The 13,800-nt window shown below is 42.5% G+C and overlaps 1 protein-coding gene across 6 annotated transcripts in view; it reads left to right on the plus strand.

The window, feature by feature from the left end:
- Positions 1-13,800, plus strand: part of setd5 (SET domain containing 5) — a 56,250-nt gene that overhangs the window by 1,920 nt on the left and 40,530 nt on the right. The window contains exon 1 of one of the 6 annotated variants that reach the window (XM_069173020.1): positions 11,379-11,398. The exons of the other annotated variants lie outside the window; for them this stretch is intronic. The gene's annotated coding sequence lies outside the window, so the exon portion shown is untranslated. Of the gene's footprint in view, positions 1-11,378; positions 11,399-13,800 lie in introns of those variants that run through there. 6 annotated transcript variants of the gene reach the window in all.

The following is a 13,800-nucleotide window of genomic DNA, read 5'->3' on the forward strand; positions in this document are numbered from 1 at the left end:
TTATGTTTCTCTTTTATTTGCCCTTGTTGTTGTTTTTTTTTTTTTTTTTTTTTTAATGTGTGATCTTTGCCCTCAACGATTGGAAAACAACCAGAGCTGTCGGGTGGTGACTTGCGGTTCTTCACCTCCTCCCCCCTCCACCTACCAACCCCCCCCCCCCCCCCCCAGCCTCGGTGGCGGTGAAGAGAAATGGGTGGTATTTCAGAGGGGGAGAGCTTGTTTCCTTTTTTAGCCTCCTTTTAAAAAAAAAAAAAAAGAAAATTCAATATGTGAGTGCCAGTAATCATTGTTGAGCCTTAATGTAGTGATCACAAGTTTCATCGGAGTTGAGAGAGCTGTGTTTGATCTTTCTTATCTTTTTGTGATTATTTAAGAAATGGTCCCGTTTCCACTTGGACTTCAACCTCCATTGGGCGGATTCAGGTTCAGAAATTGAAGCTGTGACTTGTCATTTTCACTGAGTTGTTGATTCACACCAAGAGTAACATCTAAACCGTATTGTGCAATCTTGTGAGCCCGGAGACAACCACAGTTTTAGAGCTCTTGCTGGGAAACGTCAGAACAAACCACCTTTCCTCCTGTAGTATGATTTTTTTGTTGTTTTTTTTGGTCAAGTTTTTAGGAGGACTCCGGTGTAACAAATGTTTGCTCCAGCTTGTCGCCCAAGTAGATTTGCTCCACTTAGCTGCACCAGGAAGGCTCGGCTCACGTTGTCCGGAGCAGTGGATGCAGTAAGCAGCAGATAAAGCAAAAAAAAAAAAAAAAAAAAAAAAAACCCAGCTCCTTCATCGGGATTGGTTAGATCTAATAATGTGCGACTACCTCTCTGCAGTTATATTTCTGTCTGATCTGTCATTAATTCAGCACGTCATGCTATTTATACCCAGTCAAAATAGTCCTTTTTTTAAAAAAAAAAAAAAAAAAAAAAAAAAGATTTGACTTGTGTTTTAATATCGCGAACAAAACAAACATCTCCTTTTGAGAGCGAAGTCCTTTAAGTCTTGTTTCTCTCTTGGTTCGTTCTCTCCAATCGAGTGTATTTCCTCCCAAGCGTGGTTAAGAATCCACTTTAAAGAAGTGAATTAAGATTTGGGAATTATATATGATGCTTCAAGTAACAAGTGAGTCCTTGTTGACTTCATTTCAAGGGTACAAAGACTTCCATCCCTGCTCTGCTGCTGTTGTTTGGAGCCGAGTAATTTGGACCGATCTCGGCTCCTGTTTGGAGCCAGATTGCAGCGCCTTGTTTTCATATAGGTTGCAACTGACATTCACTGAATATGTTTCACATCTTTTAATAGATCGTGTGGGCTGCAGCTCCCAAACCTGGCCACTCAAACGTCGGAAACATGAGCCCCTTCAGCACTCCAGCTGACCTGACTCTTCTCGTTATCTTGAACAAACACGGTGCTCACAAAGACGTGTACACAGCTAAGGACTGCAATAAATAATTTGGGCTCCCAGCGTGCATTATATTTGAGACTTTTTTTTTTTTTTTTTTAACTGGAGCTGCCACCCTGGGATAGTTTTGCTCGCTGGCGAAGTGGTCTGTTGTGAACCGACTGCCATGTTGGTTTAGAGAGTGAGATACATGTGTAAGGGGGAGTATTGAGTTGCAAACAACTGGTGAAAGAGGACTGTCTTTAGAGAGCACCTCTGTATGTGTGTGTCTGCAGTATGTAGACTTCTTTCCTAATATGGGCCTCTGAATATTTTTTTTTTTTTTAGATCAGAGGAATGTGCAGGCATGCAAGGTTAGCTTGGCCCAGTTGTTCTGTTGAAAAGGAGCTAAAGTCTGTCTCACATTCACACGGCCAAGAAACAAACCATGAAACGTAACGACTGGATGACATGCCCTTGAAAACATAATTAGACTGGATGAGCATTGCGCTCTGACGAGTCTGGTTCATGTTGTACGGAATTGAAATCCTGGTTTGTGTTTGCTTATTACAGGAGAGTGGATGTTGGCTCGTTTCCAGAAGAAGATGACAAGATTCAGCCTCCTTACAGACAGTCAGAGGAGGGAGAGAGGAGGGAGAGAGCATTGCTGTGAGGGGGGGGGGGAGAAACAAAAAAGTGTGTGTGTGTGTGTGTGTGTGGGGGGGGGGGGGGGGTTGGAGACCCTGTCCTTTTAGCTTGGCATTTGCATTCTGATGACACTCTGTATCATTACATGGAGGGCAGGTGTGGCTATTGATATGTTAATAGGGCTCCATGTGTGTTGTGACTATGTGACCACGTCAAACAAGGCAGTGTTGTAGATCTGTTCCTGAGTGGCGACAGCAATCATAGGTATGTTGGATGAACTCCCATTTTATTGGTTTACAGCGAATGATGCTTCTTGTTTGATTTCTTGAATTTATTAATCTTTGGGGGGAAAAAAATGAAACATATATATATATATATATATATATATATATATATATATATTATATTTATGGCTGTTCCCTGTCCTGTTTATCTTTCGTTTCTTTGCACATCATCGATGTAAGGTCTTCTGTGTGAGAGAGTGCCTTAAAGACAGCCTTTCCTGGTTTCACTTTGAGGACCTGTTTAACATCCACCTTTTTTTCATCTGCGCTGCGTCTCCTCTGCAGCTGCTGTATGTTGTGTGGCTTGCCGTCTTGCACAACGGGGTTAAAAACAAGTCGCTCTGATGCCTGCCTCACCAGTGCCTTCCTATTGGTGCAAAAGCTCTGGAGCTGCTCCAATGGGGTGCAGCATTTCCCCGGCGCTGGGGGAGCGGTGTTGCAGAGGGCTGAGCTGGTTAATTCTGTTTTGTGCCGAGAAGCAATGCTTCTTGGGAGAATAATGGCGGGGGAGGAGGAGGTAAGGGGGAAAAAACAAGGCCAAAGGGGGGGGTGAAGCAGGCAGTCTACGTAATCATCTCTCTCTCTCTCTCTCTGCTCTCTGCTCTCCCTCTCTCCTGTTCTCCTTTCATTGCACCCTTATGTTTTGTCCTTCATTTTCTTTTCTTTCTGGAGCTTTCACTCTGCCTGTCTTTGCTGTGTTGTGATACTTGGTTTATTATATTGTCAGGAAGAAAAAAAAAAAAAGGAGCTCACCAATATCCAGAGTGTCTCTCCCCACCTTTTGAACTGCAGGCAGCCATTTTAGGCTTCACCACATTAACCCCGGTCTCTCTTTCCTTTCCCACCATTTCCACTGGCCCTGTCTGTTGTCATTCTTTCTTGTAAGCGGGGACAATAAAGCAGCCCGACAATCAAACAATCAAATGCTGAAATGTTTTGCAGCGAGGCCAAGATTGCCAAATCTACAGCACATTTCCAAGTGTTTGCTCAGAGGGTGTTGTTAGGTGTGGAGAGAACAAATATAAAGCAGGGCAGGAGGGGAAACCAAGTGAGCTTTTGCACCAAGTTAAGCCACTTGATACCAACCCGCTCCCAGCTGTCCTGTTTTGTAATGCACTGCACCAGTGCTAAAACAAAAGGGGAAACAAATAACTGTTGCCAGGTTTTTCTTGTTCATCAGCACCTTGTTCTGTTACCTTGACTAAAAGGATCCTGTTGGGAAGACTGAAGTGGGAGTTTTTGCTTTTTTTTTTTTTTTTATAAACCGGTATATCTTTGGCCATTCAGTCACGCTATTACATAAAGTAGAGTGCTCCCGCTGAACCTTTTTTTTTTTTAAACCTAGATTTGCGAAAGCTTGTTAGTTTTATCCGTACGCTCCCCTCTTACACACTCTTTCGCTTACTTTTGGTTGTCTTTCCTCAAGACATTTTGGGTTTCTTGTATTCATTTTCGATAAAGCCCTACAGCAGTTCAAAATGGCTGCCGGGCTGTCAGGGTGTTTTCTGTGTGACACCTTGCAATCTTGCCAGTATAAAAGTTTAGTGTTATGCCGCATATGGTGATGTGAGGTGGGGCCAGGGCAAACCCACTTGTCACTCTGGATAAGACTGTGCGCCAAAAGAGGAAATGGAAATATCATGTAAATGAGTTCGTCATGCAGTGAGATCACATGGTAAGAGACAGGGTGTCTGGTTTATGCTATGCAAAAGCATGAGCTTATCTAATAACAAGATGGTATTTTTTTTTTTTTTTTTTTTGGACTGCTTGGAAAACATCCCTCTCCACATTTGGGAGTAGACAGTAGACAGTAGAGGTTACTGGGACTATTGTTATTGAGTGTCTCTTTATCTATGAAGCGCTTTAAATATAACGCGTTAATCTCAATCAGCTGCACGGCAGCGAAGGTTTCAGGTTGACCAATGACTTGGATCTGACTGTTTGTTTTCTTTTTATGGTTGCTGTGGGTCTGGTTTGGTCTTTAAGATAAGAGTTCATCTACTCCATAGAAGCAGTCTGCTTCCAGCATGATTTCAAAGGCAAAATGGAACAGAGGTAGGTCAGAAAGAGGCTGTCAGGCGGCTGAACAGACCGCAGGATTTTGTTTAGTCCTTTCTTTTACCTGTTCTGGGTTACTGAGCCTCAAATGGACAGTGGCTGTTTTGTTTGCCTTGAAACAAATGATGGATTTTGTGTCATGCTAGCCCTCTTGTCCACTGCTCCCCCCCCCCCCCTAACCCTCATATAGCACCCACTTGGCCTTTGTTGTCCATTGTGTGACTCTCATTCCCGGGCTAGTCCCGGTCCATTTAGGCAGCTGGACATTGTTGTGTTAATGGCAGACCACACTGTGCTCCCAGGACGCTTGACCGCTCAGCGTGACAACAGCCACATTGCAGCATTTTCGAGTGACGATACAAGTCAGCTGCAGCACCTTGAAATGCAGTGGACGGCGGTGCTTTAAAGGTTGTGAACCCTTTAAAATGTTAGATGTTTTTGAAATAAGTATCACCTAAATGAGACAAAAATATTATACTTGGTCATTTTTTTATTTATTTTTTTGCTGAGGAAAATGCATATATTGCATTTCTGTGAATGGCAAGATTTAGTCTTCAGTATCTTTCTGTGCCATATTTGTGCAGCAATAACTGCAACTAAACATTTCCGGTAACGAGTGATCAGTCCTGCACATCGGCTTGTAAGAATCTTTTGCCTATAATCTTGTACAGAACCACTTCAACCTTTGGATTGTGATGGAGTTCCTCATGAACTGCTCACTTCAGGTCTTTCCACAACATTTTTTTTTTAACCACGATAAGAAGCATGAAACCACCAAACTACTACCACGTTTCAAAATTATTGTTATTTTTTATTTTTTTTTAATTTTTTTTATTGAGAGTATTTTCCGTTCTCCAAACAGAAAGCTCTATTTAGGTCTCATCTGTCCAAAAAAAAAATAAAAAAAAAATAATAATTTTTGAATAGTATTCTGGTCCACATGATCTTTGAGGCTGTACACGTATGGCATCAAGATCAGATCTTCTCTGTCCTGGCGTGATCCGTTTACAAGTGGTCAGCTAAAAGTACAGCTGTGAACACAGCCAGGACACATTGTGATCCGATCTGCTCGAGCCACATTCGAAGATGGTCTGGCACGCAATGAAGCCACATTCTTTTAGCTGCGTCTACCCAGTGCAACTGCCTACTTAGCTCATGCCCCCCTCCGAATAAGCAATAAAAAATAAATACAGCTCTCGGGTGCCACGTTCCTGTGTTTTAATCTGACCTGATAATTCCACTTGGTGCTGTCAAATCGGTTGTCAAGTTTTGCATGTTGTATGTTCTTCCATTCGATCTTTCACCGTAAGAGCTCTGCATGTTCTCATGCAGTGTTTTTTTTTTTTCTTTTTTTTCGTTACCAGATTTATTTTTTTTCTTTGTGATTCTTCCAAGCACAGCTGGACTGGACAGAAAGCAAGACAGATTTATCTACAAGCTTGCAGCAATAAAGCAGCTGTTTAGTGATGTTTAAAACACAAGCTGCCATTCCCTGCCAGTTTATGAATCCACACAGCATCAGAGCTCAGCGTGCTGGAACAATTAAATAATCTGACCCGAACTAACCAGGTCCCGAAGGTTCAGGTTATTAATTACAAATCCATCAAACTTTGTTCAGACATTTAAAAATGGGAAATACGTCATCAACTTCTAGCAGACGGCACATTAAAATGAGCCACAGTGAGCAAATATGCCTCATTTGTTAAATGTCTGTTGCTTAAACTCTTCTCCTACTGTTTCTGTTTGCGCTCTCGTTTTTACTTTTCTATTTTGGTAAAGTATGTGCTCATTTGAATATTGAATGGGAAATAAGAGATCCAGCCACAATAATACCAGGTGTGTACTGACAGCTTAAAGATGGCCATTTGTGATTCAGTCATTTCTGTCTGGATTAAAGAAGCCAGGTGTAAATAAGGGTTTTTGACAAACAGCAGACAGGCAGACTTTTTGGAGAGCAAAGGCTTTTTTTTTTTTATATAAATGCCACCCTGCACACTATTGTTGTTAAACGTTCTTCCGATGGCGGACTCATGAAAATGACCATTGTAACGGAGGGGGGTGGGGGGTGGGGGGGGGGTTGAACAGGCAGTGTTGAGCGCCGCCCTTCATGAAACACAAACAGATCAGAGGACTGCAACTTGGGGCGACCTGCAACGAGCCTGCAGACCACAGCAGAGACTCTCGCACTGAGCTGGAAAGAAACGGGTGCTCATAGATTAGGTAAATAACTCGAATACAATATTTTTGGCCGGAGCGCAACAGTGGGTCCACAGCTATAGAGCGTCGAGTCTGTCTATCAGCGAGAGATCGAAATTACACCGCCGGTCATGTAGTTCCCACGACTTTTCAAATCAAAGTCACACAGAAAAAGGCGCACGGCACACACATTTTGTAGTACAACAGCCTAATTCAACAGCATATTTTGAATAACAATGTTATTGTTCACACAAAAGAAGTCATTCAGCCGGTTTGGGTGGACCTCAGCTACGTGACTAAATGTTACTGAACATGAGTAACCCTCGGACACTTTCATTTTGTCAAAGCAGCTCTGAGGGGGGGAAAAAACAAAAAAAGGTTGGACACCTCTGGTGTAAACACGCCAAAAAGGCTGTTGTTCGGCATTCCCGCCACACAGATAAACTCAGCCAGCTTCGTCTAAGGTAAACATATTAGAACGCCTTACTTATTTTCCAGCACACTTGTTAGCCCCGCACTTGTCTTGAGTTGCGGCTGCAGTGATGCGCTTCTCCGCGCAGCATCGCCCTGCAGCACGGGCGCTTAGCGGGCGTCTGTAAATTGCTGCAACACAAAATGACCTGGGACACGTGGAACATGGAAAGGAACATGTTAAAAGTGCACGAGTTTCCGCATGAACATCAATCACAAGCCGTGTCACCCACTGCCACAATTCAATTTAAATCAGTAAACCTTGACTGACTGAGAGGACCAGTGGGGGGGGGGGGGGGAGAGATTGTGTTGGACCCTGATGTTTTAGAGTGAACATTTTTTTCAAAGTATGTGGCCATATTGGCTGAAATACACATGATGAAGATGCGCTTTTGGCTTTAGTCTTTTTCTTTTTCTTTTTTTTTTCTTTTTTTACAGTTGCTATGTAGGGTTCTGCTTGCCCGCCCATAACTGCACGGACCTGTCAGGATCAAACCCGGCTACAGGGAAAAGTTACAGTGCGGATGTATTATTTGGAAGAGGTCTAGCTCCTGAGTTGCATGCAATTCTTGGTGGGCTGGCTGAACTCGGCATAACATCTGCACTCAAAAAAAAAAATGTCTAGAGAGCAAGAAAAATACAAGGCTGTGGGGGGAAAAAAAAAAAAAGAGGAAATTTTGACTTTTCGTGTAAGCAGCAATACTCCTGGGTGTTAAACATCGGCTGTGTGTTTGGTGCAGTTTGCCGGCAACCTCGGTTTAAACGCACTGTAGGGTTGCACAGTTTATCGTAATTAAACCGGCATCTAAATTTGTGCGTGTATTTGATCTCGTGCCTAAATGACAACAATTTTGTTGCATCTTCATTCAGGACATCCGCTACATGAAAACAAGCGCACCTACTCTCCAGTAACCAATACACATTTTGCATTAGACCATGTAACGTGTAGCAGCAGAAACTGGCAGCAAAAGTAAACCTGGAGTGTGAGCGAGAATTGGAGACGCCAACAAAAAGACGCAAAAAGAAACAAAATACTGGTTTAATAAGAGCACACAAGAGACTAAAATTGGTTGTTTTTAAGATCAGTTATTCATAAAGCTTAAAACAGTTTCCGGTGTCCAGAGTTAATATGCAGATGTCAAGATCGGTATCATGCCGATTTCTTCCAAAAGACAATTACATGCATCTCCCAGGACCTAAGGGAATACTACGAGACGGTGTAATGATTTGTCTGCTGTTAAAAAAATATATATATATATATATATATAATGTAATCTTTTCTTGTCAGGTTAATCAATTGATGAACTACACAAAAAAAAAAAAAAAAAATTGTGATTCTCATTTTATCCAAAACCGTGCAGCCCTAACACACACACACACACATACAAGGCTGCTCTTCATTAGCCTGTAAAGTCCAGATACGTATCAGTTGAACTTTGCGTCCGTAGCGGACAGTTGGCTCGCAGAAACCAGATAGAAGGATCTCGACACAAACATACACAAACAAAATGCCGTTATGCTCTCCCTTTCTCCGTCCTCAACCTTTCCCATACAAAGGCTCGGCTTGGGCAACCGGCCAAGGTAAATTATGATCCACCCAGGTAGATAAAGGTTCATGTTCCAACTTCGCTAACTCTTACATTAGAACGACTATTAAAAAAAAAAACCCTCTTCAAACATCACTTTGGGCCAGTAACCGAGTGGCGACCGGAGTACGCGGCGTGCGCAGCTGCCAAACCAGTGTCTGCCGATAACTTGAATGTGAGGCGTTTAGGGAACGTTGGTAAAATGTTGTATCTGCTGGCAAAACCGCATGCGAGGCGTTTGGGGGGGGGGGGGGGGGGGGACAAATGGAAAATAAGAACGGAACTACATTGTTATTCTCCAGGGTAAATTTACACAACGGCACCGTCCAGCACAAATCAACCCACAACAACGGGGTGAAATAATATTACATGAATTTGAAAGATTACATACGTCAGCGTTTTGTGGTGATGGTACAGAGAGTGGAATTCTCCACTGTGCAGTAAGTAGTATATAATAGAATGAACAGTGATATCTATAATATCTATTTGGCAGTGATTATATACATGGTGTATAATCATCATTTTAAATACTATGATAAAAAAAAATAATAAAAATAAAAAAAATTGTGCTTGCGCTTATGATAAACTCAGGGAACTTTAATGTTGTGCAAAGTATGTATCATAAATCAGAAAAATGATGGAAAAAGAGTTTTTTTTTTTTTTTTTTGGTTGCCTGGCCACTAAATGTACAAGGGGCCCCTAAAGTAGACCGGGGGGGAATCATGCGTTGGACTCTAGGGACGTATCGTTCGCGATAATACTGGTACAATCTTTCAGACGATGTAAAAAGAAGATTCTATCGTGACAAAGGCAATTTTCCAACCTGTTGACGTAATGAGGTCAAACTGTTAAGAAGCGGAACCGGATGACATAACGTTTGCAGTTTATCGAGCAACAAGCACGGCTGAGAGCCGCTGTGTTCTACAGGTTTTCAGCTGACTGTTATTTTTAATTGACGGCCTCGTGTTTGACGCCGGGCAGCTCCGTCCCGCTGCACGCACACGCACACGCACACACACACACACACACACACACACACACAACACAACACAACACACACAGTTTCACACGGAGCGCAGCAAACTGCTCAAACTACGTTACTATTGGGCAAACGTCGACCCTAAACTTCAGAACATGGCTGAATCTGCCGACAGCGGTGAGGAGGTAATTAGAAGCTGTGCAGCTGATCGTGGTAGTCGTCCTGGCAGAGCAGCAGCTCCCCTGCACCGCTGCGCCTCCAAACCCCCCCCCCCCCTCCCCCCCCCCCCTCAGGGCTGTATACAGGATCTGAATCTCACTTTCAGTTTCTGTTGTTTACAAATTACAGAATTAAGAGATCATTTTTGCTTAGTTTTTTTTTTTTATGACTATTTGAAGGCATAATGCTACGTTTACAACACTTTGGTCGAAACCCGTTTGTAATTAAAATTAGTAATATATATATATTTTTTTTCATTATTTTGTCATACCGTCAAGAATATTGTTGTTGCAAAAAAATATCCAGATCTAGTGATATTATTTTCGGGCCATATTGCTAACCCTAACCCCCGTTGGACACCGCATTAACCAAAAACACCTAAAACCTTGTTCACCTTCGTATTAACTGCTCATCGTAGAGGTTCTCCGATCTTTGCACCTCCCAGATATGTAATAGCGGATCATTCCTCTCAATCAACAAATGAGTATATTATTTTTGGTTTAATCTCGTTTATCTAATTTTCAAAATCTGATGATATTTTTTGGGGTCATATTGAATCACAAATATAGAACAACTTTACATTTTTTTTGCTGTGGTGACACGTTTGCATTAGAGCCAGATCGAAAAATATTGTCTGGCCAAGTTTATCAGCCAATATTGACCTATCGCAGATATCAAGGATTGTCTTATATGTTGGCCAATAGGTGCCAAAACCTTTTATCTATATATATATATATTTTTTTTTTTTCAAAGAAAAAGGATGTTTGACAAAAAAACTCCAAATTGTTCTATCTGTGTGTTCCCTATCAAATGGTTATTTATAATTATTAAATCCCCCAGTGACATTCTCCGTTTCAGTACTTTCGCATCAGTGTGTGTGTGTGTGGAATATTTTCTTCCTCCCTACTTGCTACCAGTATCGAACCCCGAACGTCCGGAATCGGCCGGCCTCCGGTTTACATCACATCTCATTCCTTTACCCCAAATCTCCAGCCTGTGCAGCCTGTGCAGCCTAAAACTTTGCCGGTTATATTTGTGTGCAGTTGGCCAGTGCCTCAGTCTCACTACGGTTAACTCCAGGAGAGTTTTCGGCTGGCTGGCTGTGGAGCAGCGATGTCTCGTTTCAGGCAGCTCTCTTTTCCCTTGAAATTGTGTTTTGAGGCTGATAGTTGTGCTGCAGCTGTGAGAAATGATTGGTCTCAAGCAGCTGTATATTTAATCACTATATTCTCTTATTCTACCTGTTCCACAGATTTTGGAGATGAAAACGAAACGTTTGGGTGATGGAAGCGTTGTTTTACTGGTGCAGCTTTTGCTGTGTGGGTGCTTGCACTTCTCATTATTTTAGCTTGTCACTAAGCTTGTCAGGGAGAGAAACACACTGTTATGTCACCACAAGACTGGAAGCTATTGTGAGTCATGTTAGAATATACAAATGAATCACACACACACACACACGTATCCAAATACCGGTAGTAAAGGCAACCTTTTTTTTTTTTTTTTTTTTTTTTTTTACATTCAAACACAACAGTCTCTGTTATCCGATGTAGGTTTTCTATTTGGGACATATTAAGCAGGTTAGTAGTCCGTGTTAACGTGTTTAGTAGAAATCCACGTTGGTGTCCCTTACAGCCTGTCTTGTGTGTGTGTGTGTGTGTGTGTGTGTGTGTGTGTGTGTGTGTGTCTCGCCGTTTGCATTTTTGTGATTGTAAGTGTTATTGGGTGAATTTGAAATCGGACCTACAATGAGCTATATCCTGTTTGTCTTATAGCCAGGCGCTATTTATTTGCCTATTCTTCATCTCCGATTCCCCCCTCGCTGTAGCTCCAGAGTGCAGCTCGACCCGCGCAGCGCCGGGAAAAACGGCAGATATATTCATATCCCGCCTTGTAGAGCAAGCATGTGTGCGGGGGCAGACTGAGGGGGCTGGTGCAATCTCACTGGACTGTATGTGTAGTGCAGGTTTGGTAAGGCACCGGTGGACGCTACGCCAGCATGGACATGCTGTTCAAACCAAATCGCGCGTGTCCGTATATGTAAAACTCCCGAGTTTTCTCCTTGAAGCTGTATGTGCCAAAGCCGTTACGAGTGAACCCCTTTTTGCCAAAGTATTTAATCTCATTAGAACCGTTCTAATGGCTGATCAAAACCTACAAGAACGATCCACACATTTAGGGGAACCTATCTCATGGATTTGCTTCTTCTTCTTTTTTTTTTTTTTTTTTTTTTTTTTTGCTGACTAATTCCTTTTCCTTTTCCGCTTTGTTCATAGTTATCTAAGATGAAATAACTTTTCATAAAATGTTTGAACCCGTAGACTACGCAGTTAAGGACAAGGAGGAGGGGCCACGCAGTCATTGGCTTGCGGTGTCGTGAAATAAATAAACTCGGTTAAACAGTGCAGGCACTATTCATCGCAGAGGAATGCAGCATATCCCATGAAAGTGCAACAACCTGAGAGCTTTCCAAAAATGTCAAGCGCCTCGTGTGCGTGATGGTGTTCGAGAGAAAATCGACTTCGAAGTTGCATCAAATTTAATCATGGTTAAACTCCGCATGCAGCTGTTAGCGCATCTCCACACCTTCTACTCTTGATTAAATTGTGCGTGAACTCGTCAACGCGTATGAAACGCACATCGCCGAACACAGCAGGACCGCGGCTTTGTAATAATGACGATCACACGTTCGTGCAGCGAAATAACGTCATGAAGACGGGTCAACCACCTGCAGGATAATATTGTGCATTTCCTCAGTTGATTTTTTGCAAGCGGTGCGGTTGAATAAATCAATACGCCCCATATCGAAATAAACAGCAGCCCACAGCCTTTCTGATGATACTTCTCCTTTCTCTAAGCAACGGTGTTGTCAACTAGTCTGATGTTAAAATTACAGCTGACTTCTTGCGTTGTCTTCAACATAAGGCTGCCAACATCCGAAATTGTATGGGGGGGGAAAAAAAAAAAAAAAAAAGGAATACTTGATATTTGTGGGCCTACCCGGTAGCCGAGTAAGTGGCACGTATATCATGTGGGCGTAATGCCAGATTCTCCTGTAAAAAAAAAAAATTATTAAATATATCTCTACTGTCAGCGTTCTATAGTGAGATGCATGTGAAAACATCATTTTGTAAGAGAATTTATTTTCCTTGATATAAAGTCTAACAAAAAAAACAAACAACTGTTGGTATGATCAAATCAAATGATTTGGAAAGCCGAGACTGTTATGTAAAACAACAACAAAAAAAAAACACACGACTATTGCGTGAATGGCTCGCCCTTATAATGACCAGGAAATGAGTTTACAATGGAAGGTTGTGAAACTGCTCTGAAAATAGTCATGGGTTCATAGGGTTAGTGCTTCCTCAAGTTAAAATAATTACCTTTTGAAGTAACGCTCAAAACGGCAAAACTAGAGCTTCTTACTCGTTACAATGTCTTGTTTATTTATTTATTTTTTTTTATATTGGTCAATAGGTGCTGGTCACATTTTGTTTGTTTGTTTGTTTCTGTTGAATTTCTCGTGCAGTGTATTTTAAATAACCAAATATCAAGTTATCAACTGAAAAGTCAAGTCAACCGGACCCATTGATCCGGGACGTGTTCGTGCCGTCGTCCCGTCCGAACGTGGCTGTTGCTCGACATTTTCTGTTACGGGGGATCTGTTGCCATGCCAACGCGTTGCATATTATTTACACGCATTCTTCCCGACGTAGAAAATATCCTGAAACGGCATTTTGACCTCGCGACGCTTGAGGTCAGCAGTGCACTGGGAACCGAACGGTGTGTTCCCCCAGACACTTTGTCAGGCTGTTCTGAAAGCCCGTGCGTGGATCCAGAGTGCGGCCGTCTTGGTTGCAGAAGTTCCCCAAATACCTGTCCCGTGTGGCGGAACATTTTCATTGGTTGCACTGGCGTGCCTGAAGGGTAGCCATGTTTGGTGGGCGCGCAGGGAAGCGTTACGTTGGGGTCGGGTTGTCCG

The sequence above is a fragment of the Embiotoca jacksoni genome, unplaced genomic scaffold, assembly GCF_022577435.1.
Source record: "Embiotoca jacksoni isolate LCO1_2020_lvr unplaced genomic scaffold, fEmbJac1.0.p SCAF_1, whole genome shotgun sequence".
NCBI lineage: Eukaryota > Metazoa > Chordata > Actinopteri > Embiotocidae > Embiotoca > Embiotoca jacksoni.